This window comes from Bombina bombina, chromosome 6, assembly GCF_027579735.1.
Source record: "Bombina bombina isolate aBomBom1 chromosome 6, aBomBom1.pri, whole genome shotgun sequence".
NCBI lineage: Eukaryota > Metazoa > Chordata > Amphibia > Anura > Bombinatoridae > Bombina > Bombina bombina.
The window spans coordinates 823,769,976-823,784,299 of NC_069504.1; positions in this window are offsets into that span (position 1 = coordinate 823,769,976).

The window sequence follows — 14,324 nt, forward strand, 5'->3', positions numbered from 1 at the left end:
CTATTTTCAGTGTTTTTCTTCCTTCTCTTGAATTTAATTTTCATTAAGAAATGCCATTTTATATGCCAGCCCATTTTTAACACCTGTGTAGGCGTGGTGTTTAAAACTAGACTGCAATCAGGAAGGGTTACACAGGTGCAAAGAGAAAACTGGCCCAGCTCTTAAAATATCTTTTGATGGCAAAAAAATACATATGATACCCTGATTACATGTTACATTCACAATTATTCTTGCTCAGAATAATTATATAGTATGTGCAAAGATATATGTACAAATTATAGCATTAATAATAATTTAAAAAAAGAAAAATACATGAGATAGGCATATCATGGTTTATAGAAATACAAATACACATTCATTTATGTGAAAATATCATATATCAGATTTTTTGTATAACTTTCTATGAGATGTTATTGTTTGTTCAGGTATAAATTTAGCCATTTCTTGGACATTAACAGATGAAAAATAAAAGATTAGCTTTAAAGAAATGTGCTTGTTCATGGACAGTTATGAAATGGTATAAATAAAGTTAGAAAAAACAGAATATCCGCAACATTGATGACTCTTATTTATCAACAGTCCGATGCTCATCTTGTCGTACTTAAGGCACGTGTTTTTTACAGACTTTTTAATAAATAAGGCTGTCATATGTACATTTGTGTCAGAGATGTCTGGCGAGCATATTGACTCCAGCGAATGTCCCGACATTGACGCTTTGATAAATTGGCCCCCTAAAATCAAATTTTCTTCGTTCCCTTGCTATCTTTATTTAAAAAGCAGGAATGTAAAGCTTAGGAGTCGGACCATTTATGGTTCAGAACCTGGGTTATGCTTGCTTATTGGTGGCTAAATGTATCAACCAATAAGCAAGCGCTATCCAGGGTGCTGAACCTAAAATGGGCTAGCTACTAAGCTTTACATTCCTGCTTTTTTTTAAATAAAAATAAAAAAAGAATGAAGAAAACTTAATAATAGGAGTAAATTAGAAAGTTGCTTAAAATTGCATGCTCTATCTGAATCATGAAAGAAAAAATGTGGTTTTAGTATCCCTTTAACATTAAAGGAGGAAACAGGGCATGCTACAAGGAGGGGATGCTCCACAGTTTTAGGCATATCTTATTTTGGAAGACAAAATCTGCAGCAGCTGAAATATCACTTCTATTATAAAATGTGCATTTGTTCTCTTGGTATCCTTTGTTGAATAACATATCTACATATTCTCAGCTGCAGTAATGCACTATTGTAGCTAACTGTTGATTGGTGGCTATACACATATCCTTTTTGTCATTGGCTCACCAGATGTGCTCATCTAAATTTACACTATTTAGGTGGGAAATGCTTTCACTGTTCAATAGCTGACAATCTACCATATGGTCATGAGATCTATAAAAATCACTCAACTAAAAACATACAAAAATATTTTTCAGATGTTCTTACATTGATATTTACACCACAGTTCTAAGTGATAAAGAGAAAACAAAAAAACTGCTAAAAACACGTGCATAGTACAAATAAAATCTGTGATTGAGAAGTAAATTTATTGAATTGAACTGTGATTATCATTTTATGAACAGCACCTAGATATGTTTAGGTTTTTACCAACTTGTTAAAGTATTCCATATCTCCATAACTTTACAGGACAAGAAACTATCCCACAACTTATAAGAGTTTTGGGGGCATATTTATCAAGCTCTGTATGGAACTTGAGGCCTCTTGTTTCCGAACAGAAGCTATGAAGCAGTGGTCTAAAGACTGCTGCTCCATAACCTGTCCGCCTGCTCTGAGGCAGCGGACAGAAATCAACCCGCTCAAATACGATCGGGTTGATTGACACCCTCTGCTAGCGGCCAGCAGGGGGCAGCGTTGCACCAGCAGTTCACAAGAACTGCTGGTGCAATGATAAATGCCGACAGCGTATGCTATCAGCATTTATCGATGTGCAGCGGACATGATCCGCTATATCGGTTCATGTCTGCTCACACTATAGTAAATAGGCCCCTTGTTCTTGATCAACTCATTAAGACTGTGTTTTGTGCACAGGCTTTGTGTTTGTGTTTTTGCTTTGTGATATGTAGCCAGAATTATTTTGTTTCCACTTGTATGCCCTTAAAAGGTTTTGGGTCAGATTACAAGTGGTGCAGTATTTGACTGATTTTGCTAACTCTGCTAGAAGTAAGCTTTTTGCATGCTCTGAGGAAGCCCCATCTACCAATAGATATTGGGGGTGAAACGCGCGTAGGCATTGGTTGCTATTGCCACGTGACCTAGCTCAACACATGGGATTATGCTGTTTTGAACTGTTGTTCTGGATCCAAGTTGCTTGGAACTCTTTCTTGGCTTGGTAAGGCCGACACGAGAAGACAGATACGTTTGAATACAGTGCTTACACTGCATACTATTCCACTATTCAAATTGATTGGCTTTACAAGTTTTTCCTACAAATGCCGCTTTGTGGAAGGTTGATTCACTATGACAACCTGTTTATGTAGAGACTGCCATTTATAGCATCCCATTGATATTGAATGCTTTTGTCTTTGCCGTTACCTTGCAGTACTGTAACTGTCTATGTTCTGTATCTAACCATGCATGATATTTTCCTCTTGCCAGTCATTGCACAAGTTTCAACTTTGAAGCTACTTCACTCCACTTAGATCCTTAATAAGAACCTGCCCAGGCTATTCCTCCTTGTACATTTTAAGGGAGTTTTGTGAGCAGCTGGGGGGTAGTGGTAGCGCTGTAACATATAAAGTTGAGCTAATTTGATCCCCTTATGTGTTTGGGCTGCTGCTAGTCACATGACTTAGCTATTCGGTTTTTAGACACTGTATTTACACTGTACATATTGATGCATTATTCCATGTAAGTATGTGTATCTTATTCTTGACTTTCTTACATATCTCTGGAAACGAGATACCCGCATATTCATAAAAGAGTGCTTCATTCCTTCTCTTTTTTAAGGCACATGTATGATGATGTTTCTTTTTCTCTTATAACAGTCTTTAGATTATATATATATATATATATATATATATATATATATATAGGATACACAAGGAAAAACATGGACCCAGGAACTTGATGCCAAGTGACTTTATTGGATACACAAGGTGAGTAGCACTAACACAGGTGTGCAAGGGGTGCTAGAGCTGACGCGTTTCACGTATCTTATTCTTGATTTTCTTACATATCTCTGGAAACGAGATACCCGCATATTCATAAAAGAGTGCTTCATTCCTTCTCTTTTTTAAGGCACATGTATGATGATGTTCCTTTTTCTCTTATAACAGTCTTTAGATTATATATATATATGAAAAAATTAAATATAGGTATAGCTATATGCAGATATATGTATAGGAATATCTATTTATTAATACATAGAACATATTCTGCTATGTGCAGAACAGTGGCATGGAAATATTCACAGTAAATGCACAGTATAGTACTTTATGAAATTTGAATGTTGAATAAATATGATTTTTCACGTTTGTTCCTGAGTTTTCATGTTTTTATCATGTTGACTGCAAATGGCTCCAATGCACATACTTATGTGTTTATATGTGTATATACTGTATGTCTGTAAATATATATATACACATATAAATACATAAATACATATTATGTACACAAATTTATATATATATATATATATATATATATATATATATATATATATATATATATATACTATATACATATACATATTTAGACATGTGTATGTATATATCACTATCACTATGTTAAAGCCCTTTGCCTGCCTTGGCCAGAGACCAAATATCTCTAAACCCTTACAACTTTTTTGTGCAATTTTTATTTAAATAATTTTATTAGTTTTACAAAACAGTTAAGCAAAGTTCTGAGGACGCTCTATCCCGACGTGCATTAAGTTCAATTGCACTCAAGCGATCGTGTTTATTTTCAACTTGTGATATAAGCGCTACATCTGACACATACAAACATCCGTGATAACCCCGATATCATTAGTACGTAACGATTAGTGCTCCGCATGTAATCTGGCCCTTTATTGGGTGAGGTTTAAATAAACAGCATTCACCCCCTCCATTTTTATTAAAAGTTTTCTAATTTAACTTGGAGAGACAATCAAAGGTATGGGTGACAGTATACAATTATTTTAAATGCATTATACAAATAAATATATCGAAATAGAATGCACTGTAGATGAGCTTAGGCCAAAATATACTTCTAAAAATCCTCTGTATCATATAAGCTAAAGGTTAGTGTGCAGGTTACTGTTTTTTTTTATTTATACAATAATGTCTGAATTTTGTCTTTGCCCCAGCCCATTACATTTGTGTACAAGTTTTATGTTTCTTTTTTTGCTTTGGAATATGTAGCCAGATTTATTTAGCAGCCGTTAACTTCTATGTCCATAAAAGGGTTAATTGTATAAGGTTTAAAGGGACATGAAACCCACATTTTTTCTTTCATGATTCAGATAGAGAATACAATTTGAAACAACTTTCTAATTTACTTCTATTATCTAATTTGTTTAATTTTCTTGGTATCATTTGTTGAAGGTGCAGCAATGCACTAATGGTTTCTAACTGAACACATGGGTGAGCCAATCACAATCTAAATATATATTCAACCACCAATCAACAGCTAAAACTTAGGTTCCCTGCTACTCCTGAGCTTGCCAAGATAAACCTTTCAGCAAAGGATAACAAGAGAAGAAAGCAAATTAAATAATAGATGTAAATTATAAAGTTGTTTAAAATTGAGTTTCATGTAACTTTAAATGAGCCACATACCTTGGAAACTTTCCAACAATATCTCAATTAAACAATAATTCAAAAAAATATTTATAATCACCTGCAAAATTGAAAATTATGAATATGAACAGAGCATGTCAGAAGTTGACACTTCTATGATAGGAAAGTAATATGTATTTTTTTTTTTATAATTCTGCATGTATATAATATATAGGAGCATATGTATCAATATGCGAGCGGACATTATACAAATTAGCGTATCATGTCCACTGCACATCGCTACACATCGATAAATGCCGACAGCATACACTGTCGGCATTTATCATTGCACCAGCAGTTCCCGCTGCAGATTCGCGGCCGTAGCAGGGGGTGTCAATCAACCCGATCGAATTTGATCGGGTTGATTTCTGACTGCTGTCTCAGAGCAGGCCGACAAGTTATGGAGCAGCGTTCTTTAGACCGCTGCTTCATAACTTCTGTTTCCGGCGAGCCTTCAAGGGGCCTTCAGGGGCCTCGAGCTCCATACGGAGATTGATAAATATGCCCCGTAATATGCACCTTGTTTAAAGACACATACCTCAAAGTTTTTGACTCAAATACCAGTGCGCTTTTACTTTACATAGTAATAGAAACTTATTCTAAAATCCAAACGTTTGCACTAATATTTTTTTAAAATAAAATTATAAAATAATTACTATTTTCCCTGCCTGTAAGTCACAAAAGTATAACAAAATGACCAAAAACGACCTTTAGTTACATGTATAAGCTGTATTATGATATTTTAATATTGCTTAAATGACATAAAATATTGTTGTTTACACTTGTTTCCATCCCCTCTCCAAACTGTCCTATTTTAAAGATGCAAATATTTGAAAATCAAAACTATTCCGCAATTCAAACTTTTCTGGTCCCAAGCAGTTTGGACACAGGGTTTTCTACCTGTAATAGTATATCAGGAGCTGACCATGGTCCTGAAGATTGGCTTATCATTTAAACCTGTGATTTGTTAACTGGGGATCAAATTTTACAATATTTGATAATGTGTGTGAGTGTTTTAAGTGTGTTTTGAGTGAGTGAGTGAGCGAGTGAGCGTGTGTACTGTGAGTGAGTTTGTTGTAAGTGTGTTATGAGTGAGTGTGTCTGTTGTGAGTGTGTGTGTATAAGTAAGCATGTGTATGTATGAGTGTGTGTATTGAGTGTGCATGTTGTGTATGAGCGAGTAACTTTATCTGCATTTCGCTTAATCCGAGGTAGGCATATAGCTAATTTTGCACCTCTTCAAATGTGTGTGTGTTATCATCGCCTCATGCGGGGGAGAAGCCTACATGGAAGGTTTATGGAGTTAGACAATGAGGCTGAATTATGAAAGGTCTTCCGGACCTGATCTGACAGTGCGGATCAGGTCCGCAAGACCTCGCTGAATTTGGAGAGCAATACGCCCTCCGTATTCATCATTGCACCAGCAGCTCACAAGAGCTGCTGGTGCAACGCCGCTCCCTGCTGACTCGTGGCCAATCGGCCGCCAGCAGGGAGGAGTCAATCAACCAGATCGTATTTGATTGGGTTGAATTGCTGTGATGTCTGTTTGCCTGCTCAAAGCAGGCGAACAGGATTATGGAGCAGCGGTCTTTAGACCGCTGCTTCATAGCTGCTGTTTCTGGCGAGTCTGAAGACTCGCCAGAAACACGGCCCTTAAAGCTCCATATAGAGCTTGATAAATGGGCCTCAATGAGTCTAACCGTTAGTTAGACTTGTTTAACTTATTTTAGATAATAATCCCCTCACATGTTTGGTATATTGATGTATACTAAAATAAAAATTGTATACATGTCTGACAAGTGGTCTGTTTTGGACTGTCTTATAATGGGTGGATTGCAAAAAATAAAAACGTTCATAAGCAAAAAGGGTCCTTGGTGAAAAAAGTTTAAGAAGCTCTGGTTTACACTAATTTAATATTTGAATAATAGAAACATCCAGGGGACTGTTGATCCCATCTAAATCTCTGATTTCTACCACCTTTTCTTTAAGGTATTTCCATAAGTACACATCCTTTTGCATTTTACACACATCTAAATACCCCTTTTAAGTTTAATGACAATTAGATTAGATACAATTAAAAAAACATCCTTTCCATCTGGCAATGGCAATACCCAGCTATCTGATGGAGCACATCAACATTGCACTTTCCTATTCTGATGTCGGACACCCCCCTGGTCTCATGCTGCCAGTCGATTAACACAACAGCTTTACAATACCTTTTACTACTATCATTTGGCATTGAATCTTTTCTCTTTTTCCAAATATGCAAACCGACATTTAGCTCTGTACCCAAGATCTGTTGCTTTTAATTAAGTTTTGCACAGGGCAATAGTTTATGGGCCATAAAATAATCAACCTCATCTGATTCTCTCCCGTAAAAATCCAGAGCAAATTAATTTTAGATAACAGAAAACAGATTTCTTCTTCTGTTTCTTTATTTATTTTTTTATTTTCATGAGCAGTTGTTAAAAATATTAATTTCAGTGAAGCCTGCAGAAGGAGAGAAAAAAAAGTCTGCTAGTTCATCGCATTGCCTTGTCTTTTTTATTGCTGAAAAATGAAGCTGAACTGAATAAAATTATTAGAAGTTACCATTCAGCTGTAGAACAGATAAGAATACTGAGAATTTTGAATGCATTTTTTATTTAGAAGTGAAATGAAAAGGGCATTTTATAGAAATGTAAAGAGTCAGAAAAAGGCCATAAACTAAAAGACTGATCAAATGTTATCATTTTTACAGAGCATAATTAAGAAATCAGGCTAAATTTAAAGGGATAGGCTATTGCCTGAGAACCAACTAATATTATGACTAGATACACTAGCCTAAGGGCCAGATTACAAGTAAAGTGCTAAATATTGCTTGCACGCAAGCGATATTAGGGCTCCATTGAGTAATACCAGCGGTATCCCGGTGGCCCAATCTGGCCCTGCACCTCACTCCCACAAACTTTTCCCCAAAAAAACTCAAACCTCAGATGAGACTTTAGAACTTCAGCAACCTTTTCATCGCCTTAAAGGGACAGTATACACTCATTTTCATATAACTGCATGTAATAGACACTACTATAAAGAAAAAGATGCACAGATATTGATATAAAAATCCAGTATAAAACTGTTTAAAAACTTACTTAGAAGCTCTCAGTTTAGCTCTGTTGAAAGGTAGTTGGAAAGCCCACTGCAAGTGGGAAATAAGACACTCCCCCCTCCCCCTTCTTTTGCATATGAAAAGACCCTTTACACAAACAGGAGCAAGCTGGAGAAGGTAGTTGACGGTATTCACATAAAACTTTGGGGCTTAGTTAAAAGTCTGAAAATCAGAGCAATGTTATTTAAAAATAAGCAAAACTATACATTTTTTTTTTAAAAAAAATACCTTTATGGGCTATATAAATAGATAATCTACAAAACATTTATGCAAAGAAAAAATGAGTGTATAATGTCCCTTTAACTTCATAATCGCTTGTCAACATGACTGCTGTTTTCTATTTTAGTTTAAACTGCTTTTATTATGCTGTCTCTCAAGCATCAAATGATGGGCCTATGCAGAGAGAATTATGAAGCGAATAAAACTGGACATGGATGACACAATGCTGATAGCCGGGCAGTAATGACAAATGCACAAATTATTTGTCCCCCGTTAAGCATTTTTGCAATATACTTCCTTGAAAGGCTACATAAGCCTAATCATGCAACATATCTGTCCCTAATTGACTTTAGCAGAGATGATCAGGTAAGAAAATCCCAGATAACGTTGATTGTGCTAATATAATGACAGTGTCCATAATGTTCAAATTGGGCACAGCACTGCATGAACCATTCTTAGAAAATTCCTTTTTATAGAACCATGCACTTAGAAGGGGTTACTGCTTACCCCTATGTAATGCAATATCCAGAAGAAATTCCATAGCACCACAGAATATCTCAATAGATTATTCTTTTATTTCACAATACATCATGCAACATTTTGGCCCCAGTGGCCTTAATCATGGCATGATTAAGGCCATTTTATTGCCAAAACATTGCATGATGTATTGTGAATTTCGTGAAATAAAAGAATAATCTATTGAGACATTCTGTAATGACAGTGGCAACCCTTATCTACTCCAGTAGCAAGTCCTGGTTGGCTCCTCCATGTAACTCAAGTGATGGGTGGAGTTTGGTGATTAAAAAATGATTGCAGCAAACAAGATTTTCATTAATGTATTCACAAACTCATGTTAAGTTATTGCAACACTGAAAATTAATATTGTAATACAAATATATTTACTCTCCCTTTAACTGCATTCAAATTACATTCAGCAGTTTCTAACTATTCATTTTGAGCTTTAAAACCTAAAACCAAAGATGTATTTAAGTTCTAATTAATGTGGTATTTTAGTTATAGAAGTTTAAAGAAAAATGAAAACATGTCTTGCTCAGTTTCCACCATTTTGACTCATGTTAGAACAAACCCCATTTAGAGAACTTGTTCAGCTTTTTTACCTTAGCATTTGAGAAATAAACTGCAATTAAAAGGGCCTTACAGTAGTTTTTAGTATTAAATTCTTAAAAAATAAAAAGTTAAAATGATCTTTTTTGATTGGTGCATGGGAGTGGCAAAGGCTCTGTATTGGGTGTCTCTTAGGTGTAAGAGTGGTATGGAGTACTGAACATGTCTAACAATGATTTACTTAGCTCCACCTATTCTGCCATAATTAGATACAGTGCCCTCCACTAATATTGGACCCTCGTTAAATATGAGCAAAGAAGGCTGTGAAAAAATTGTCTTTATTGTTTAAACTTTTGGTCTTTTATTGTAAAAATACACAAAAATATTCTGCTCTTATTATTGGCGCCCCTATTAATTCACATGAGAAAAATATATTTGAAGTATATTCCCATTGATATTTAAATTTTTTAGTACACCTGGGTGACTAGGAACAGGAAATTGTTCAACCATTACTTCCTGTTTCACAGGGGTATAAATATGAGGTAACACAGGCCAAATTCATTTATCACAATGGGTAAGGCTAAGGAATATAGCTGTGATGTGCTGCAAAAGGTTGTTGAGCTTCACAAAATGGGAAGTGGCTATAAGAATTAAGCAAAAGCAGTCAATTGAAAATGTCATTAATCAAGCTGGAAAAGGACACGTCTATATTGTCTCAACACACTGGGAAGAGGATCGTTGGAGTGGCCAAAATATCTACAAGGAGCAAAGCTGGAGAATAGCATAAGTTAAGTAGTGTCTTGGGGTCAAAAAATCTAAAAAAAACTACAATCTGACGTCACCTATATCACCACAAGTTGTTTTGTAAGTGTTTCAAGAAAAAAAAACTCTGCTCATGCAACATTTTGGCCCCAGTGGCCTTAATCATGGCATGATTAAGGCCATTTTATTGCCAAAACATTGCATGATGTATTGTGAATTTCGTGAAATAAAAGAATAATCTATTGAGACATTCTGTAATGACAGTGGCAACCCTTATCTACTCCAGTAGCAAGTCCTGGTTGGCTCCTCCATGTAACTCAAGTGATGGGTGGAGTTTGGTGATTAAAAAATGATTGCAGCAAACAAGATTTTCATTAATGTATTCACAAACTCATGTTAAGTTATTGCAACACTGAAAATTAATATTGTAATACAAATATATTTACTCTCCCTTTAACTGCATTCAAATTACATTCAGCAGTTTCTAACTATTCATTTTGAGCTTTAAAACCTAAAACCAAAGATGTATTTAAGTTCTAATTAATGTGGTATTTTAGTTATAGAAGTTTAAAGAAAAATGAAAACATGTCTTGCTCAGTTTCCACCATTTTGACTCATGTTAGAACAAACCCCATTTAGAGAACTTGTTCAGCTTTTTTACCTTAGCATTTGAGAAATAAACTGCAATTAAAAGGGCCTTACAGTAGTTTTTAGTATTAAATTCTTAAAAAATAAAAAGTTAAAATGATCTTTTTTGATTGGTGCATGGGAGTGGCAAAGGCTCTGTATTGGGTGTCTCTTAGGTGTAAGAGTGGTATGGAGTACTGAACATGTCTAACAATGATTTACTTAGCTCCACCTATTCTGCCATAATTAGATACAGTGCCCTCCACTAATATTGGACCCTCGTTAAATATGAGCAAAGAAGGCTGTGAAAAAATTGTCTTTATTGTTTAAACTTTTGGTCTTTTATTGTAAAAATACACAAAAATATTCTGCTCTTATTATTGGCGCCCCTATTAATTCACATGAGAAAAATATATTTGAAGTATATTCCCATTGATATTTAAATTTTTTAGTACACCTGGGTGACTAGGAACAGGAAATTGTACAACCATTACTTCCTGTTTCACAGGGGTATAAATATGAGGTAACACAGGCCAAATTCATTTATCACAATGGGTAAGGCTAAGGAATATAGCTGTGATGTGCTGCAAAAGGTTGTTGAGCTTCACAAAATGGGAAGTGGCTATAAGAATTAAGCAAAAGCAGTCAATTGAAAATGTCATTAATCAAGCTGGAAAAGGACACGTCTATATTGTCTCAACACACTGGGAAGAGGATCGTTGGAGTGGCCAAAATATCTACAAGGAGCAAAGCTGGAGAATAGCATAAGTTAAGTAGTGTCTTGGGGTCAAAAAATCTAAAAAAAACTACAATCTGACATCACCTATATCACCACAAGTTGTTTTGTAAGTGTTTCAAGAAAAAAAAACTCTGCTCTCATCTAAAAAGAAAATCAAGAATCTTCAGTTTTCCAGACACTATTGGAATTTCAAATTGGATCGAGTTCTATGGTCAGATGAAACCAAAATAGAGTTTTTTGGCAATAAACACCAGAGGTGGGTTTGGCCAACACAGAGGTAGCCAAATGAAAAATAACCACATGCTCACAGTTAAATGGACACTAAACCCCAAATTTTTATTTCATGATTCAGATAGAGAATACAAATTTAAACAACATTCCAATTTGGTTCTATTATTTATTTTGCTTAATTTTTTAGATATCCTTTGTTGAAGAAATAGCAATACACATGGGTGAGCCAATCACACAAGGCTTCTATGTGCAGCAACCAATCAGCAGCTACTGAGCCTATCTAGATATGCTTTTCAGCAAAGATTATCAAGCGAATAAAACAAATTAGATAATAGAAGCAAATTAGAAAGTTGTTTACAAACGCATGCTCTTTCTAAATCATGAAAGAAAAAAAATGTGGGTTTCATGTCCCTTTAAATATGGTGGTGGCTTTAAGTTTTGGGGCTGTTTTTTCTGCTAGAGGACCTGGACATTTTGTTATGATACACAGCATCATGGACTCAAATATCAACAGATGTTAAATGAAAACCTGACTGCCTCTGCATGAAAGCTTAAAATAGGCTGTGATTGGATCTTCCAGCAGGACAATGATCCAAAACATACATCAAAATCAACACAAAAAGGGTTTACTGACCACAAAATCAAGGTCCCGCCATGGCCATCCCAGTTTCCTGACTTGAACCCCATAGAAAACCTGTGGGGTGAACTGAAGAGGAGAGTCCACCAGTGTCGACCTCGAAAATTTGAAGGATCTTGAGAAATTCTGAATGGAGGAATGGTCTCAGATCCCTTGCCATGTATACTCCAACCTCATTATAGGAGAAGACTCAGAGCTGTTATCTTGCCAAAGGGAGGTAGCACAAAGTATTGACTAAAAGGGTCACAATAATTGTGTCATACATATATTTAACAAATTTGGTTTTTTTTTTGGAAAAGGGGGGTAAACTTGTGTCAAACAATTGTTTGATATCCATGAGAGCAGAGTATTTTTGTGTATTTTTTTAACAATAGATAAAAAGTAGACATGTGCATGGCGAAAAAGTTCGGTTCGGATCGATTCGGAATTTTTCGAAGTTCGGTTCGGATCGATTCAAATTCGGAAAATTTTGAATCGATTTGTTTCGGATTCATTCGGATTCAAAGAAATTCGATTCGGTTCGATTTGGTTCGATTCGGTTCGTAAATTCGGCAATTCGGTAAGTGTTAGGTGTGATTAGACTAGTATTATACTGTATATTAGGTGTTAACCTAACATACTGTATAATACTAGTGTAATCCAATGGCCATCCGAATTTACGAATCGATTCGAATCGATTGGGTTCGATTCGGAAAATTCCGGAATATTTGAATTCGGAAATTCGGTTCGATCCGAATCGCTGAATTTGCCGAATTTGCCGAATTTCCGAATCGAACCGAACCGAATCACACATGTCTAATAAAAAGGTTAAACAATAAAGACAATTTTTCACAGCCTTCTTTACTAATATATTTACCAAGGGTGCCAACATTAGTGGAGGGCACTGTATGCTACTTTATTATTCTACTGTTTTAATGTAAAGTGCAAGAGTCAGATGCCACAACATGTGAACAAACATATGTCACCAAATATTAATGAAAATGAATGTGAAAGAAAATCCATTCACCCACTTAAGGGTGGCAGAAAAACAGCTGGACAGCAGCTTAAATAAAGAAGTATTAGCTAGTGCTATTGCTGCAAGCCATCAGCAGCGCATTGTTAAACTATTTCTCCCCTATCCTCTGTATTCTCTCTTTTCTCTTTTACAATTATTATCTTATTATTTTTCTTCCCACTCTCTCTCCTATGTCTTAAAAAAACAACAACAATTTTTTGCCCTGTCTGTGAGTCACAATCTTCTCTGCCCATGTCTTTGGTTTGTTTTTTGTGTTCTAAAATGCAAATAACAGTTTATATTTATTTAAAACAACAAATATTACCTTTCTGATCACAGTACTGCACTATTTTTCTGATGGTACTATGAATACAAAAGTATTACTAATGCCATAAAACTACTTTTTAGTTTCATGTATAAGCTGTATAATGACATGTAAATATTATGTAAATGACATAAGATATTTTTGTTTACACTTAGTTCCATCCAATCTCCAGACTGTCCCATTTTACAAATGCAAATTATTAAAACTCCAAACTATTCTAAAATCCAAACCTTTTTTTGGTCCCAAGCAGTTTGGATAAAGGGTTTTATAATTGTACTGGTGAAAAAAATAGCAAAAATGTATTCATTTTAGTATTTGTCAAAAAAAGGAACATGTTGGATTTTTACAAAGCAGAATAGATAGACTATAAGGACAATTACAAAAGGCGACAGGAGGGAAAAATAAGGACATTTGGCAAATATGGTTTCATGTAGACAATCCAGGATGGTTTAGTGGGGCTGGACAAGGATAGGAAGGCTGGAGTTATGGTTAGGAATAGATGTGGTGACAATTATGGGTTCTTATGAAGTTGGATTTAATTGGTATCTATTGTAAAAAAAAAAAAAAAAAAAAACAAGACTGCAACCTGACACTCTTATTTAGTGAATTACAATTAGTGTGATGTTACTAAATAATAGGGATTTGATTGTTATCCTGTCATAAAAAAAATGGCTGTCTTTCACCTAGATTACAAGTTTTGCATTATACAGGGTGCAAAATGAACGCAACAAAAGTTGCGTTATTTCACCATCCATAGCTCTGCTGTTCAAATCAGCCAATAGGATGAGAGCTACTGAAATCCTATTGGCTG